Consider the following 16,677-nt stretch of genomic DNA (forward strand, 5'->3'; position numbering starts at 1 on the left):
GAAGTGAAATTAGTTCTACAATAAATATTTAGAGGCTTATTTACAAGCTCCTTGCACCACTAGTGCGTCACTTTTAACATTGGAAAAAGCTACAAAACGGTAGCACAGGGGCTTGTGAATAAGCCCCTTAGTAGCTCTGCTGAGAAGTACTAGTTCGGTTTGAACACGAGTATGGTAGCCACGCTGAAAACACTTTTTCATTTCAAGTACAAGAGCTGGGAACTGTGTCATATGAGACACAGTTGCAATGTGGAGACGGTGTTACTGTGTTGCATTTAATGTGTATTTGCTTTGCCAAGGTATACTGTAATGGGCCAATTAAAAATATGAGAGCTTTTGAGAAGAGACAATAGCTTTTTGTGCTCCCTGCTTCCATGCACTGGACCTGTTTAGTAGTAAAACACAGAATCCAAATCCCATTTTGCTCTATCCCTGCTCATCTGTGTCTGCACTACATAGGTTAAGAGGCATTCCTCATTTACAAAAGCTTGACTCACTACACACCTTCAAACTCTTTTTTTAAATTCTTTTTTATTGAGAGTTCATAAAGACAGAATAAACATTACATGACACAATTGCAGCGGGATTAATACAGTACAACAATAAGGTGGATGTGCATAAATACAGAAAAAAATAAAAATCACTTACATGACACATTCCTAGTAGAGCTAATAAAAACTATAGAACCTAATCCAAACCCCTGATCCTAATCCAGACCATCTTACATTATCTTCATTAAATACAGAAACTTGTTCAGATTTCATCAATTCGAAACTTACTTATAAAGTGCAATGTGTATAATAAAAAACAATGTAGCAGACTGATATTAAGAAGATGTGGTTAAAATTAGATATCGACAGAAAACATACTAGGATTCAAACAGACTCCAGTACTTCTCATATTTCTTAAGGGCCCCTGATCTCAGTGCATATTTTCTTTCCCTGCCCTGGATTCGTAATAATTTTACCTTTCATGCCTGAAAGGTTGGCACTAACTCTGTTTTCCAGGACTGCAAAATAAGGGATTTAGCTATTAAAGAGGCTATAAATAGGGACTCATCATATGGAGTGTGGCTCGAGGAGCAGCCTAGGACCGGGATTAACTCATCGAATGATATATTGGCTTTGAACGCAATCGAGAGGTATTTTTCTATTTCCTTCCAGAATATCTGTATTTTAGAGCACTCCCAGACGATATGCTTCCAGGTGCCTTTATCTTCACATCTAAATCATTTGTCGGCGACTTGGGGATAAATACTGTGGAGGAATGAGGGGGTTCTATAAATTAACCATTTATTATAAAATTGCATATGTATGCAATTTTATACACACCTTCAAACTCATTCCACCAAAGCTTCTCACTGTAATAAAAAGCCAGCATCACTCCTAATGATTCTCAACATACGGTCCTGCACATCTGAAGCATGTATACCACGTGTTGGTTGAAATCACGACAGTGCATTCTTTTCAAAATTGGAAATCTCAATATGTCAAGTTATTTTTGCAGTTTATAATCATCGACTGTGGTGTCTAAATACTTTGGGGCTTATTTACAAGCCCATTGCGCTGCTGGTGCATCCCTTTTATTGACGCACTGGCAGCGCATTCGGATTCCCCATATTTACAAGGCCAGGAAAAGTCACCCTACATGACTTTTCATGGCCATGTAAATGTGTTTACCTTCCACGTATAACGCTGCGTGAAAGGGGCATTCCGTGCGTGTTCCTGTGTGTGTTCCCACGCAACATCCATGGAACTTGGTGCATTCCCAGATTTACAACATTTTGTAAACCTGGGAATGCGTCAGAAACCTTTGCCTCCCCAGGGGAGGTGTAAGGAGGCGCAATGAGGAGAAATACTTTTCCTCACATGCTGCATTCTGTAGCATAGTAACCAAAACTAGGTCTGGGCTCACGGACAATAAGGACAAGCCTCATTTACTAGAAAAAACCAAAACGAGCACCAATATTGCCAACTTATTTCGAGGGTTGCCTGTTTTTACCTCAAGGCTACCTGATTGAAACAAATAGTCACTGGACCAATTTTTACGTCCTGAATGAATCAATTATTTTATTCAATTTTTTTTTTCTCACCACATATTTAGAAAAAATTCACAAAATTAAGAGCATTGCTTATTTCACTCCACACTCACTCATACCCATAAGTTTAACATATTGTACAATCATACAACCATGCATACAAACCAAAAAGAACAAAGAATAAATTTACATCAGTTATTACAACATATTATTTACAAGCATCATTTCAAAACAACAGCATTGGGAAACCGTTTTCGATTTTAGGTTGTTTATATGTTTTAACAACAGTACTCCTAGCTCTGTATGTAACAAGGTCATTCTGTAGCAAGCATAGAAAGACGAAAATTCCTTTAATGATTGTTTTTTTGCATGATGATGTCCCTTACTGCACAAAAACAATTAACTCCTCAGCGCAGGCACTCTTACAAAATGATTCAAGGGTGTCTGCACTGGCGTACAGCTGGTATTTGTGTGCAGGCACAGGGGTGAAGGAGCGCTTGTCGATAAAGCACAGCGCAACAGGAAGGCTTACTGTGCTGTAGCACGTCAAAATATTGTAAATGAGGAGTACCTGTGATGTCACAAAAGAGATAGCCATTAGTTAAAATACAGGGAAGGGTACCTGTAAGGAGTCCACATTTAGGAGGGGTAGGGATTGGATTTACAGGGGGCATCCATTTGTGTCCAGCCGGTGCGCAGTTGGACCATAGGCTGGAGCTTGCTCAATGTTTGAAAGGACAAGGACCCAGCCAAACAGTTGCCTCCTGTCCAGCTTTTGCTGAGAGCCCTGTAGAATGTTTCTATTGTTGCAGAAGAGTGATAAGTGATGAGTGATGTGTGAGTGTCAGATAAGGGTGACACTGCTTTGAAAGGGGCTGTACTACATCTTCAAGAAAAAGGTGTATGTAGATGGTCCTGATGTAGACCTTTCAGTTTCGGATGGACATCTGCGCTCTATATTTATTGTAGATTGATGGCACTTTTGATATTTGTTATTATGATAAACCATTATGCACAGGATTCTTTATCATGTAACTTGATACAAAATATCGACATCAGCATTCGTGCTATGTACTTAACGCTGTTTCTGTGAACGAACTATGGAGCGTCTTTAGGCTGTTGACAATAAACTTTGTTGTGAAAAAAAATTATATGTGGGGAATTTGTGTACTGGACTAAAAGCGTGTGTTTCTGTAAGGATTCCTGGCACTATCCTGATGCAGTGCATCTCAGGCCTACAAGACACTGTTACCTTCCCTCTGGAGGTATATATAAAGAGATGGTACAGTAAATCCTGGGAGATGGGAAATGAAAGTTAGAGAGAAAAACAACACTGGTGTCTCTCTTCCTGATGTCACAAGTCATCTCATTCGGTAGTATCAGCCAGCCATGAAAGTGATGGGGCATAGATACCTATCCTACACAAAATGGAGAAAGCAAATGTGAGAGAGAGAGCCCAGTATGTTTTAGGGGAATTTTGGTGCATTCTCCCAATGAGAAAATGTTTAAGCAGCAGGGCCTACTGGTGGACTGCACAGCACAATTTCCCTATAAAGTTGCTAGAAATCCAGAGGTTTTCAATGCCTTATTCCAATTTTCTTGTCAGGCAAGCTTGCCTTTGTTAGAAATGGGATTCCTGGTTGGCTGAGGTATGTACCCAGGTCAGACAGGGACCACCACTCTAGTCAGGGTAAGCTAGATACACACTAAAAGATAACCTGTGCTCACCCTCTGGTAGCTTGGCACAGGCTTATCTAAAGTGTAAAGTATTTGTGAAATACACACACACGCACCCACCCACACACACACACGCACACACACACACACAGTAACACAATGACACCCTTGGAACGCCCCTTCCTAATAGTGAGTTGCAAACCCTATTTTGCTAGTTGGTAATGGGTTACTAACTTGCAAAATAGGATTTGTACATAGGGCAGACCAATTTTGCAGTCGGAAACGGGCCGATTTCCTGTTTTCAACCACAAAAACGTTTGCACATCTGGCCCTAAATGCAAAAAGAGTGCGTAGAAGACACTAGCACTAAAATATTACTTGAGGTCATGCTAGACAGGGGTAAATACAAAGTTCAGGCTGACCGCGTAGGAGGGCAGCCCAGCTATAGGACCCAAGTAGGGCCCACTGAGAAAGTACCTTGTATGGAGAAAAGAGTTGTCGCTGAGGGCATGATGCATCGATCTTTTCCACATGTCGAGTTTAGCTGATTCGAAGGCAATAAGTCATCATCGAGCCACGCAGAGTGTCATCGTCGGGCTGTGCAGGTTGTAGGTTATAGAACCACAGTCATCAAGCAGCCTCTCCATCGGCATTGATGGGCGATGCATCAGTTTTGATCGGAGCAAAGGTGTTGATGCATCGGATTTGTAGTAAAAAGTTGCAGAACCCACTTCTCAGGCCCAGAACTTGGAGAGGGCACCTCAAGCACAGGTTAGGTCTCACCGAAGGTAGAGTACAACAGAATTCCAGGTAGTCTTTTGTGCCCCAGAGACTTCAGAAACAATGAGGCAAGCCAGCAAGCCCTTGGGGATCTCTTGGAGGGAAGGCCGAGTTCAGCTCTCCTTCAGCAGACTCAGGGAGCAGCAGACCGCAGAGCAACAAGCAGAAAAGCAGTCCAATTGAGTCCTTAAAGCAGCACAGCAGCCCTTCTGAACAGAAGTTCAAGTTCCAGAAGTGTCTGATTTTAGGGGGGCAAAGACCCAGTGCTTATACCAAAAAGTGCCTTTGCTGCAGATAGTGACTTCAAGTCAGCTCTCTGAAGTGCACCAGGATCCCTTTCAACCCAGTCTTGTCTGCCAGACTATCTGTAGTGGGTAAATCAGTGTTTTGTGTGTGGACAGACCTTACCTATTGAAGAGTTTGTGTCAGCTCCTCCCCTTCCTCCCTGTCTAAGAAGACCCATCAGAATGAAGATAAATGAGATGAGTATTTAGAATTCAGATGAGCTTTACCTTCCTGTGTTTGGGGCTGTCTAGAGGTAATGCAAAAAGTGTAGCTGTCATGCACCCCAGACATGAATTAAAGATAGCCTGTCAGGCACATTGCACTGTAAGTGCAGAGAAATGTCCACTTTCTAAAAGTGCAAAAACCTATAGGGGTTAACCCCAATGGACCGGGGCCAGGTAGGGCTATTCAAAATTCAGAACACAAAACAATGAACCTAGCTTCGTACTACCGTACACTCCTACTACTCATGGAGTAACGAACAGTCCACTCTTTTATCTGTCCGAATGGAATTTTTATTAGAACACTCCTGTTTCTTATTAATTTAAAAATTGATCAAAACAATTTTTTTGGACTGAAAAAGAAACACAGACTTATCAAATTCACACATCAACTTACAGGTATATACAATTCACAATAACATACACTTAAAGACAAAAATGGAGTTACACACTGTGAAAAAATGATTGGCAACAACTTGCAACATGACAAAATCAGTAAATTAATTCATACATTAATCTGATGCAAAACAAAGTTTTAGAAAAATGTACATCATATACAAAATTAGTAATACACATGAAAATATCAAATTTTATGAACCACATGTGTTATTCCAACTCCAGCTTCAAAAGAGTGTCTGAATAGTATATCAATCCTTTATCCAATAATTTCCTTCAACACTCGCCGCATTCACAATTAACTAATTGCCTTCCAAAATGCTAACGCGTTTCAAGACCCAGGCGAATAGTACTGGGACTATCATCAGGGCTTCAAATAAATGGAACGGATATTCTAAAAAAAAAATAAAAAAAATTATGCAAAAAAGATGCAACCCAAACTGACTCTCTCTCTTGTACACGTAAGTAACTTAGTGAGTACCTGTTTTCTAGAGTTGGAGCGGCCGCTCCAGCTCATTTTATGTTACTGCCTATGAGGCCCCCTTAACACTTTGCCATCTACTCTCGACTTACAGCCCCAGAGGAAAGCACCAAAAAGATATGTACCTTTACTGCAGAATATGGGCAGGACCGATTTAATTGAAGACTCTTTATTCTACAAATATTAAAAACAATATTGCCCTCATTTAACAATGTATCCAAACAGGCAAAATGCATGAAGCACTTTAAAACACTATTACCGAGCGGACTTACTTTACCGCATCTTTACCAATTCGGAACTCTGGATGTAATGGACTTTCCTTTTGCTCAAATACGGGCGTGCTTTCCCTCACGGGTATTATCTATAAGAAGTACAAAAGTACAGGCATTTAAGCATACAGTTGTATGTTATTTAGTATTGTGATTTTTAACCAAATAAATGCAGGGGCAAAACAGAGACTTACTTTTTGCTCAAAAATTAGAAGGAATATTCGACTCGTGCACCATGCTGGTTGTGACTCAACTCAGCATCTCAAACCAGAGCACTTCCTGTTTAGAGAGCTATTATTCATGGGAAACGAAAATTTGCCCAATCAAAACGCTCTAAAGTTCCTCTTTTTTGCATAATGGGCATGAATTGCATTATGGGATTTGTAGTGTACACACTACACTCTATAGAATTCAGTCATACCATTTAATCCAGTGGAAGCACTTTCAAATTTTAAAATAAGATAAGCTTCCTTTCTCAATAATGCAGCATCAATATCAAAATAGCGTTTGGTTGTTTCAAAGCTAGACAAAACCGTCCATTTAAAATCCTTCTCAGTATGGGACTTGTCAATAAAGTGTTGCACCATAGGGGTGTCATCACTTTCTTTTTAATCCTAGAGCGGTGCTGCATGATCCTTTGATTTATCAGTTGATTTGTTTTACCAATATATAATAAGGCACGGAGGAAATTATTAGATAAAGGATTGATATACTATTCAGACACTCTTTTGACGCTGGAGTTGGAATAACACATGTGGTTTATAAAATTGGACATTTTCATGTTTATTACTAATTTTGTATATGATGTAAATTTTTCTAAAAATGTGTTTTGCATCAGATTAATGTATGAATTCATTTGCTGATTTTGTCATGTTGCAAGTTGTTGCCAATACTTTTTTCCCAGTGTGTAAGTCCATTTTTGTCTTTAAGTGTATGTTATTGTGAATTGTATGTACGTGTAGGTTCATGTGTGAATTTGATAAGTCTGTGTTTCTTTTTTAGTACCAAAAAATTGTTTTAATACATTTTCAAATTATTAAGAAACAGGAATGGTCTAATATAAATTCCATTCTGACAGATAAAAGAGTTGACTGTTTGTTACTCCATGAGTAGTAGGAGTGTACTCTAGTACGGAACCGGGTTCATTGTTTTGTGTTCTCACTTTCTAAAAGTGGCATTTCTAAAACAGTAATGTTAAATTCAATTTCCCCAGTAAGGAGAATTCATAATTACATTTCCACAGACATGAAACATGAAATAGCAACTCCTCTCTGATCAGGAATTCCAGCTTAAAAGTGTATTAAGGAATGCCCAATGCTGGCCTATGAGAGAGGTAAGCCTCACAGTAGTGAAAAATGAAATAGGCTGTTTGTCACTACCATGACATGCCAAAAATAGATGTACATGTCCTACCTTTTACTCACATGGCAGCCTGTCCTTGGGGTCACTTAGGGCCTATCTTGGGGGTGACATATATGTAAAAAGGGGAGTTTAGGGCTGGGCAAGTAGTTTTGAATGCCAAGTCGAAATGGCAGTAAACTGCACACACAGGCACTGCAGTGGCAGGCCTAAGATAGGTTTAAAGGGCTCCTTCTGTTGGTGGCACAGTCAGTCCTGTAGGCCACTAGTAGCATTTGTGCCCAGAGTATATGGCATACCATTTTATAAGGGACTTACCAGTACAATGAAAATGCTAATCAGGTATACACCAATTGCATCATGTTAAGGGGAGAAGAACATGTACTTTAGCATAGGTCAGCAGTAGTAAAATGCTTGGAGTCCTAAGGCCAACATAAAGAATTAGCAAAAATAGGAGGTAAAAGGCAAAAGACCACCCTAAGGATGACAGGTCAAACAGCCCTCAACAAGAACACTTTGACAACAGAGCTAAATGCATTGTGTGAGAAACCGGGTTGTTTGTTGACTGGGGTGTGAACCCTGGTCAAGCAGAAACCACAATTCCTGTCAGAGTAAGGCACATGCAAACCCCAAGTTAACCTGTGCTTAACTGCTTTGTATCTTGGCACAGAGCAGTCAAGCTTAACTTACAGGCAATGTGTAAAGTATTAGTGCAACACTTCAAACAGTAACACTGTGAAAGCACACCAAGTTAGAACAATAGAGCAAATGTAATAAATAAAACAAAAACAAAATGCTGGAATTCGAAGCAGTAGAACTGGAGTTATGAGTTTCTAAGGATTAAAGTGCAAAATAGCACCAAAAAGCACAAAGCTACAACTGGGGATATCTGGTTGCACTGCTCTGGGTCAAAGTCATACTTTCAGGCTGACCGCAATGAAGTGCAGGCCGGGTACAGTCACCAGGAGAGGTCTGCTGAAGTTTTACCATTTTAAGATTGTTCCAAGAGCTTCCTTCACGTTGAAGAGGGCAGTGAGGAGGATGGTGAGCATAGTTAGAGGCTGTTGGTGAAGTGCGAAGAGACAGCTGCCATCACCGTTGGGCACTGCTGGAGCTTTTATGTTTTGGGCTGTGTGTTGGGCTGATGGAGCTTTGCGCTGGTTTCCGGTGTGAGCAGCGGGATCTCCATCCTAATGGTCCATTTATGGTTGCGAAGAGGCCAAAAGCTTAATTTCATCATACATGAGCCACACCAAGGGTCCAGGGCCGGAGAGGCACCACTTGGGGGTCAGAAACCCACTGCAGATGGATCCAGGGGCTAGTGCAGGATGTTGGGGAGCCTTTGATGTCCCTGAGCTCAAATCAGGAAGCCATCAGAATAAACCTTGGAGTCACTATGGGGTCCAGAGTTCAAGATAAAGTTGCAGGTCCAGTTCTTCTTCCCCAGGCAAGAGGGCAGCAGGTCAGCAGGTTAGCAGAGCGCGTCAGAAGTTATGCAAAAAAGATGTCCTTTCATCAGGACAGAAGTCCTTTTTCGTGGCTGGGTATCCACAGGTCTAGAAGCTTATGGAAGAGTTGGTGACTGAAGTTCAGTATTTATACAGAGTTGTGCCTTTGCAGTGGGGAGAAGCTTCTAGAGGCATGCTTTTGAACTGCACAAATGGCCTGCCTTCCCTGCCTTGGCTCCAGACTAACTACAAAATGTATACAACCCTTTGTGTGGAGTCAGGACACAGCTTATTCAGTTGTAAGTCGGGTGGTGGCCAGCTCTTCCCCCATCCTGCCAGTGATGGCTCATTCAGTTACACCTAAGCTCCCCATTGTGTGTGGCTGACAGGGATGAATGCACAAAGTCCAACTGTCGGCTACCCCAAGTCGTATGACCCAGAGACAGCCTCCAGGCACCAAATGGCTAAGGCAGGAAAATGTCAACTTTCTAAATGTAAATGTGGGGAGCGCAGATACTACGCTCCACTCCCTGGTGCACTGCAAAAACTGGATAAACTATCCAACACATTTTTTATAACGTTCCACATTTCTCCAAGTTAATCCGATGATAGACAGTCTTTTCAAAATTTTCATTTTCGCCACATCCATAGCATAATGTATTTTGGAGGCTTTTCATATTTGCGTGTGCCCATCCGGACTTCTTCATAAATATGATCATCCAAAACGACAACAGGTAGTTCTAAGCAGCATCTTTTTATTTCAAACCCAATGCATTTCGGGCTGTAGCATCAGCCCTTCGTCAGGGGTCACTGCTAACTCATTTTCATAAGGTCGCTCAGCAAGTGCTTCCTGCAGGAAATACATTATGCTATGGATGTGGCGAAAATGAAAATTTTGAAAAGACTGTCTATCATCGGATTAACTTGGAGAAATGTGGAACGTTATAAAAAATGTGTTGGATAGTTTATCCAGTTTTTGCAGTGCACCAGGGAGTGGAGCGTAGTATCTGCGTAGTATCTGCGCTCCCCACATTTGTATTTATTACATTGCTAGGGCTTGCATATCCCTGGGACGCACGCGATATGCCGAATAATAATGTTGACTTTAAAATTAACCCTTTGAAATTAAGGTGTGCATACCACCTCTTTCATGAACTTTCTAAATGTGGCATTTTCAGAATTGCAATTTAAAATCCGACTTCAGCATTTTAAATTGTGATTCCAGAGACAACAAACATGAAAGGGTTACCTCTTGTCATTTGGCAATTACACTTATAGAATGTAATGAGGTAACTTAAACCTTATCCTATGGGAGAGGTAGGCCTTGCAGTAGAGAATAACAAATGTAAGATTTTTTAACTACCAGGACCTGTAAAACTAAAGGTAGATGTCCTACTTGGTGGAGAAGTGTGGCTCAATGGTTAGAGCAGGCAGACCTTGATGCAGAGCTCTGGCCAGGGACCAGGGTTCAATTCCCGCCTCGGCGGGTCTCCGGCTCATTAATTCCCCTGACTGGATATTCTCACCTCAGTGCCTGTTCTGATCATGGGTCCCACGCTGCAACTCTGGGCAATAGCTTGCTTAGTCTCCACAACGGCCCCAAAAGCGCTGGGATGCCTGGCTGCACCTGGGGGTGCCCAGGAGTGGACATTTCCCAGGAAAGCCAGGAAGGGTTCCTAAGCGGTATACGGACAGCGCCGGGACACCTCCGGTGGAGGTAGCTGTGCGCTTTACAAATTCCGACATTTTACTTTATAAATACATTTCACCCTGCCCTCTGTGTTCTGCAGAGCTTACCCTACGGTTGGCTCATATGTATTAACAAGGAAGGTTTGGGCCTGGCAAAAGGCCTGTTTTGCCAGGTCAAAATAGTAGTTTAAAACTGCACACATAGGCTCTGCAATGGCAGGCCTGATACATGTTTAAAGTGGTACTTAAGTGGGTGGTGCAATCAGTGCTTACGTGCCCACTAGTGGCATTTAATTTACAGGCCCTAGGCAGAGGTAGGGTCATTTTAATAGGTACTCCCAAGTAAATTAAATGTACCAATTGGGCATAAGCCAATGTTACCATGCTTAGAGGAGAGAGCACAAGCTCATTCAGCTCTGGTCAGCAGTAGTAAAGTGCACAGTCCTAAGGCCAACAAAAATGAATAAAGGCAAAAACGTCTGGGGATGACCCTGCAGAAAGGTTTATGTCCAACACATTACAAATGATTAAAACAATCTAGTTATTAGTCACATGGCACACAAAAAATTTCGAAAAGTACGTATCATCTTCCTTTATTTTTTATACATAATGTATAACTGATTTTCGAATTCAAAGGGATAGTGTTAGGCTTGGCATCTTTTGGCGTGTTTCTCCAGAGTTGTTCCTTTGTCATCTCTCGGTTTTGACACTGTTTGTGCTGGCTTAGTGTTTCTGCGCACTTTTCTCAATACTAATCCGTGGTAAAGTGCAAGTGCTCCTGTTGTAAATTGTGTTATGGACTGGTGTTTCCATGAATGGCGTATTTGATTTACGTGTGAGTCCTTGATAACGTGCACTGAGTGTGCCAGGGCCTATAAATCAAATGCTGTTAGTGGGCTGCAGCACTGGATTGTCCCACCCACACAAACAGTCTGTAAATGTAACTCTGGCCTGCCATTGCAGAGCCTGTGTGCAGTCTAGGACTGCCATGTCGACTTGGCAAGTGTACCCACTTGCCAGGCACTAACCATCCCCTTTCTTACATGTCAGTCACCCCTAGGGTAGGCCCAAGGTACCCTTAAGGCAGGGTACAGTATCTGTGAAAGGTAGGACATGCCCTGGTGTGTGTGGCATGCCCTAATAGTGAATTACGGCCAATTTCGTTTTTCACTATTGCAAGGCTATCTGTTCCCATAGGACAGAATGGGGAGTTTGTTTATGAAATCTTATAAACATAACTGGCCCAGGGAACTAGGTGGGAAAATAAAGTTTAGTATGCCCGAACTCAGAATCTAAAGATGCATCTTTTAGTGAAGGTGATTTTTACATTCTGGGTTTGGAAATACCACTTTTAGAAAGTAGGTTTTTTCTTGCTCAGCCATCCAGCAGGCCTCTGCTGGGTTTGTAGATTGACTGTCTGGGGTTTGGATGACAGGGGCTGGGTAGCAGCAGTGGCTCCGGATAGTGTAGGTAGGTCAGGAAAGGGCTAAATAGTTTCTGATCCAGCAGCGCTTCAGCAACGACGACGACGCTGCCAGCACCACTACCAGCATCGCATCACTTTGCACTGCGACCCTGGCCTCACCAACAACCCCATCTGACGCCGCCACCGAGCCGCTGCTCGCACCGTGACCTGAAGGCATCGCACACTGCAACACTGCACTTCACACTGCAGCACCCAACGCCTGCCGTCACCAATGCTCCTGACTTCAACCGCAAGGAGTTCGATCTGCAATGCGTGTGACTGCAATGGCCCGACGACTCCTGCACCAACACTTCTGCACCGACGCCTGTGGATGCAATGCTTTCAGAAGCTCAATGAGAGGACGCCGACGCCCTGCATTTCTAAACATACTGTTCTGCAGGTCTTGCTGACACTGTAGCTGGCCCACGGCGCCGCAGTCAGCCAACACTGTCTGGATTTGTTTGTTCACGACGTAATGATAGCCTCAGAGGGAGCTATCAACTTCAAGGAACTGTTTTTCAAGGTTACTGTGATAATACTGTATTGTGGATTTGTATCATTTTTGGGCTTGTCTTAAGTATATAAAAATCTTGAATATTTTTTTTAACTGGTGTGGTGTCCTTTTGTAGTGATTACACTGTATTTCTGTTGGTTATGTGCAAATGCTTTACCCACTGCCTCTAAGATAATCCTGACTGCTCATGCCAAGCTACCCAGGGGGTGAGCAGGGGTTATTTTAGGAGAGTAACTTCCTTATCCTGACTATAAGGAAGGGTCCCTACTTGGACAAGGTGCAAAACATTGCCAACTAGAGACCCCTATTTCTGCAGATAGGCAGGAAACATCTTTGAAAACCAGGAGCATCAAATACAATGCCATTGTGACCAGCACCCTTTGCCCATGTGAATAACATTGGCAACCAGCTCTGGTAGTTCTTGGTGCACCTGTAACTAGGACACTGTCACCCCGGACATGAAGAACTGCAAAAATAAAAATAAAACAAGGCATTAGACCTACTGCATTGATGCACCCAAAATCTGCAATGACATTTTGACCTCCATGAGGACAACCGAACCCTGCTCCAATTTAAAAACTAGCTAAAGACTCTTCTCTTTATAGAACACTACATGATGACAAAGTCACACTTTACTTTCATGATCAGAATATAGTTGATTATCTTTAGCAAAGTCCATCTCTCTGCTGTCGTACAGTTCCTAAAAATACATAGGTCTGCATGTTGGTTGGATAACATAAACTAAGGGATTGGTATCTAGACTGATTTCGGACACCCCCAGGGATTTGTCGGCCTAAAAGCCAGCTAGCTCACAGTTCCACCATAGGCCCCCTAACCTTACCAAGGAGCGAATAGTTTCTGACAACCATAGAACTTGACAACCCATGACCCTTCAGGGATCTTGGAAACAGTACAGTACTTATCGCTGAGTCAATCATGCTCACTTAGTCTCAGAGAGATAACCAGATTAAACGTTGGGGACGTTTCAATAAGCATTTATTGAACCAGCATCATTCTAGTATAAAACATGTTTGCTGCGGCAATCAATAGACAGAAGCTAACATAAGAGATTACAAGCACCAACAAAGTAAATAGAAGATAGAATTCTACCATGTTTCTAAAACAGTGAATATATGCAGGAATATAAACATGACAGTAATCAAGCATACTTATTCGAAGCAGACCCTACCTTAGTGTACCTAGCATGTATGTGGGTGTAAAACCAAGAATCCCCTAGGAAAGAGCCAACCCCACTACCTGATTAGAGAGAATAAAGGACCCCTTCTTGGTCATAAGTTGGACACCCCGCAAGGGATGTCTTACCACTGTGTGTTGAAGCTTCAGCATGCAGGAACCTCTAGGTCTTGTGTCAGTGTGGAAGCTTCTCCTCTCACTAACTATTGAAGGTGCGGTTCTTGTATACCAAAAAAGGTAGCCTCAGGGGCTCTATTACAGTCGATATGTTGAGTAAGATTTTGTAGATGAGCCTAAATCAATAACTGTAACTATGCAAAGTAGCCTGGTCACCCTAGGCTGAAGATAGGGTTGACTTTCGTACAGAGTATGTTAATTCTGTTGGGTAAGTCATGTGCAGAGTATTTTACTAAGAGTTCGCATACATAATAAATGAGGCTAATTTCAAGTAAATCAATTGACAAATTTTTTGACACATAACTGGGTATAAGGTCAGTGCTAGAACCATTATGCAGAGTAAGGTAGGACAAATGTAGGTTAAAGGTTGCTTTGCTACTTAGGCATAGGTTGGGGAACATAACACTGCTGCATTTTGGCAATGTTTTCACTACAAGGCCTAAATGACAAGGGCTAGGTAGGTCTTACAGATCTTACAGGCTCATACAGCAGTGTTATAACTTACCTACATGGAGCTCAAAGATGAAACACGTTTACACTGGTTGTACCTTCTTGGGCCTCAGACAGCAGAAGTGAAATAGAAACAGTTAGTTGCGATGTTATGTGAGAAATATGAAAGATGCAGTGTTCTGTGCCTGATTGTTGGAATATGTGTCCAGGGGTGGAATACAGGCCCCTACAGCCCTGTCAAACAATGTTTACATTGTGGATTTTACACCGCGTGCAAACACAACGCGGTCGTTACAACAACTGCATTGTTAAATCGCAGAGCCATTACTACGCAAGTCATTACAACTACTTGCGCTAGATGGCGCTCTAGGATAGGGAATAGTACAATTTAGTATTCCAACATTTTCCCTAATGTTGCACACACTGGAGTTGGAATAGTAAATGATACTATTCCTAAGTTCAGAGCGCCATCTAGCGCAAGTCGTTGTAACGACTTGCGTTGTAATGGCAATTTGTTGTGACAACATGGTTGTTGTAACAACTGCGTTGTGAATGCATCATGGAGTAAAATTCACAATGTAAAGAGTCATATTCTACAGCCCTTGAAGTGCAGTGCTGAGCCCAGCACATCAGGAGCCCTCATCCATTCAGGAGGCCCAAAGTAGCCTAAGGCCAATGAATATCTCTGAGATGTTGGAGACTCAGGGCCCTACTTCACATTCTGTAGGGTGACCCCATCATGTCACTGATTGGGGCTTCCGGTTGATACTTTACAATGAACTTGAGGACAGGGGTACTAGGGTGGTGGTAGTTCTATAGTGAGCTTTCAGGGGAAGTTTAAGATCCAGAATGAATACACTGCTTGGTCAAAAGGAAAGGCAGCCAAGACAAGGGAACAGCAGGGTTGGTAGTTTTAAAGTCTAGTAATGACAGCTTTAGTCTTCATCACTGACTGGTCTTCACTCATCTCCGGAAACATGCCTACAGGCATGACCATCCTCTTTATCTTGTGTGCAACACCCATGGGCAGTAAAATCCTCATTAAGATAATATGCTTGACTGCCAATGGCATTTGGCCTCTTCAGCCAATCTGTCAATAAATCAATAAATCAATCAATCAATTAATCAATCCATCACTTATAAAGCGCACTACTTACCTGCGAGGGTCCCAAGGCGCTGAGGGGAAGGGATGCCACTACTGCTCGAGGAGCCAGGTCTTGAGGAGTCTTCTGAAGGTGAGCAGGTCTTGGGTCTGCCACAGCTGGGTCGGGAGGGAGTTCCAAGTTTTGGTGGCTAGGAAGGAGAAGGATCTGCCACCGGAGGTTGTTCGTTGGATGCGGGGGACGGCGGCGAGAGCGAGGCTGGCGGAGCAGAGTTGTCGGGTGGGGGTGTAGAAGCTGAGTCTGCTGTTCAGGTAGGCTGGGCCGGTGTTGTGGAGTGCTTTGTGTGCATGGGTGAGGAGCTTGGAGGCGATACTCTTGTTGACGGGAAGCCAGTGCAGGTTTCTTAGGTGGGCGGTGATGTGGCTGCGATGAGGGATGTTGAGGATCAGGCGGGCGGAGGCGTTTTGGATGCGTTGGAGTCGTCGTAGGTGTTTGGCCTGGATTCCTGCGTAGAGTGCGTTGCCGTAGTCCAGCCTGCTGCTGAAGAGGGCTTGAGTCACCATGCTTCGGGTTTCGGTCATGATCCACTTGTAGATCCTGCGGAGCATGCGGAGGGTGTTGAAGCAGGTAAGTCCAATTGGTCGCACACTGCTTGTCCTATCAGCGTGTTGCCCCAAAGCATTGTGGTCCATGAAGTAAGCATCAGCGGGTGCGCCTCTGCCAGGGTCTTGAGCAAAAAAAATCACTGTCGCGTTGGCCATCCCTGGACACGTGTTTCGAGGTTGTTACCTCTCGTCAGCAGGGAATAGGCATATATGTAGGGGTGCTGCGTAGGCTGCCAAAAATATCCTCAGGTCCGGTACCACTCGTGGCACGCAGGTGCGTAACCCAGGTTCGTCAGCCCCACCAGCTCAAGGGAGCTTGAATATAAAAGAAAGACCAATTGGTCGCACACTGCTTGTCCTATCAGTGTGTTGCCCCAAAGCATTGTGGTCCACGAAGTAAGCATCAGCGGGTGCGCCTCTGCCAGGGTCTTGAGCAAAAAATCACTGTCGCGTTGGCCATCCCTGGACACGTGTTTTGAGGTTGTTACCTCTCGTCAGCAGGGAATAGGCATATATGTAGGGGTGC

This window comes from Lissotriton helveticus, chromosome 3_1 (assembly GCF_964261635.1).
Source record: "Lissotriton helveticus chromosome 3_1, aLisHel1.1, whole genome shotgun sequence".
Lineage (NCBI taxonomy): Eukaryota > Metazoa > Chordata > Amphibia > Caudata > Salamandridae > Lissotriton > Lissotriton helveticus.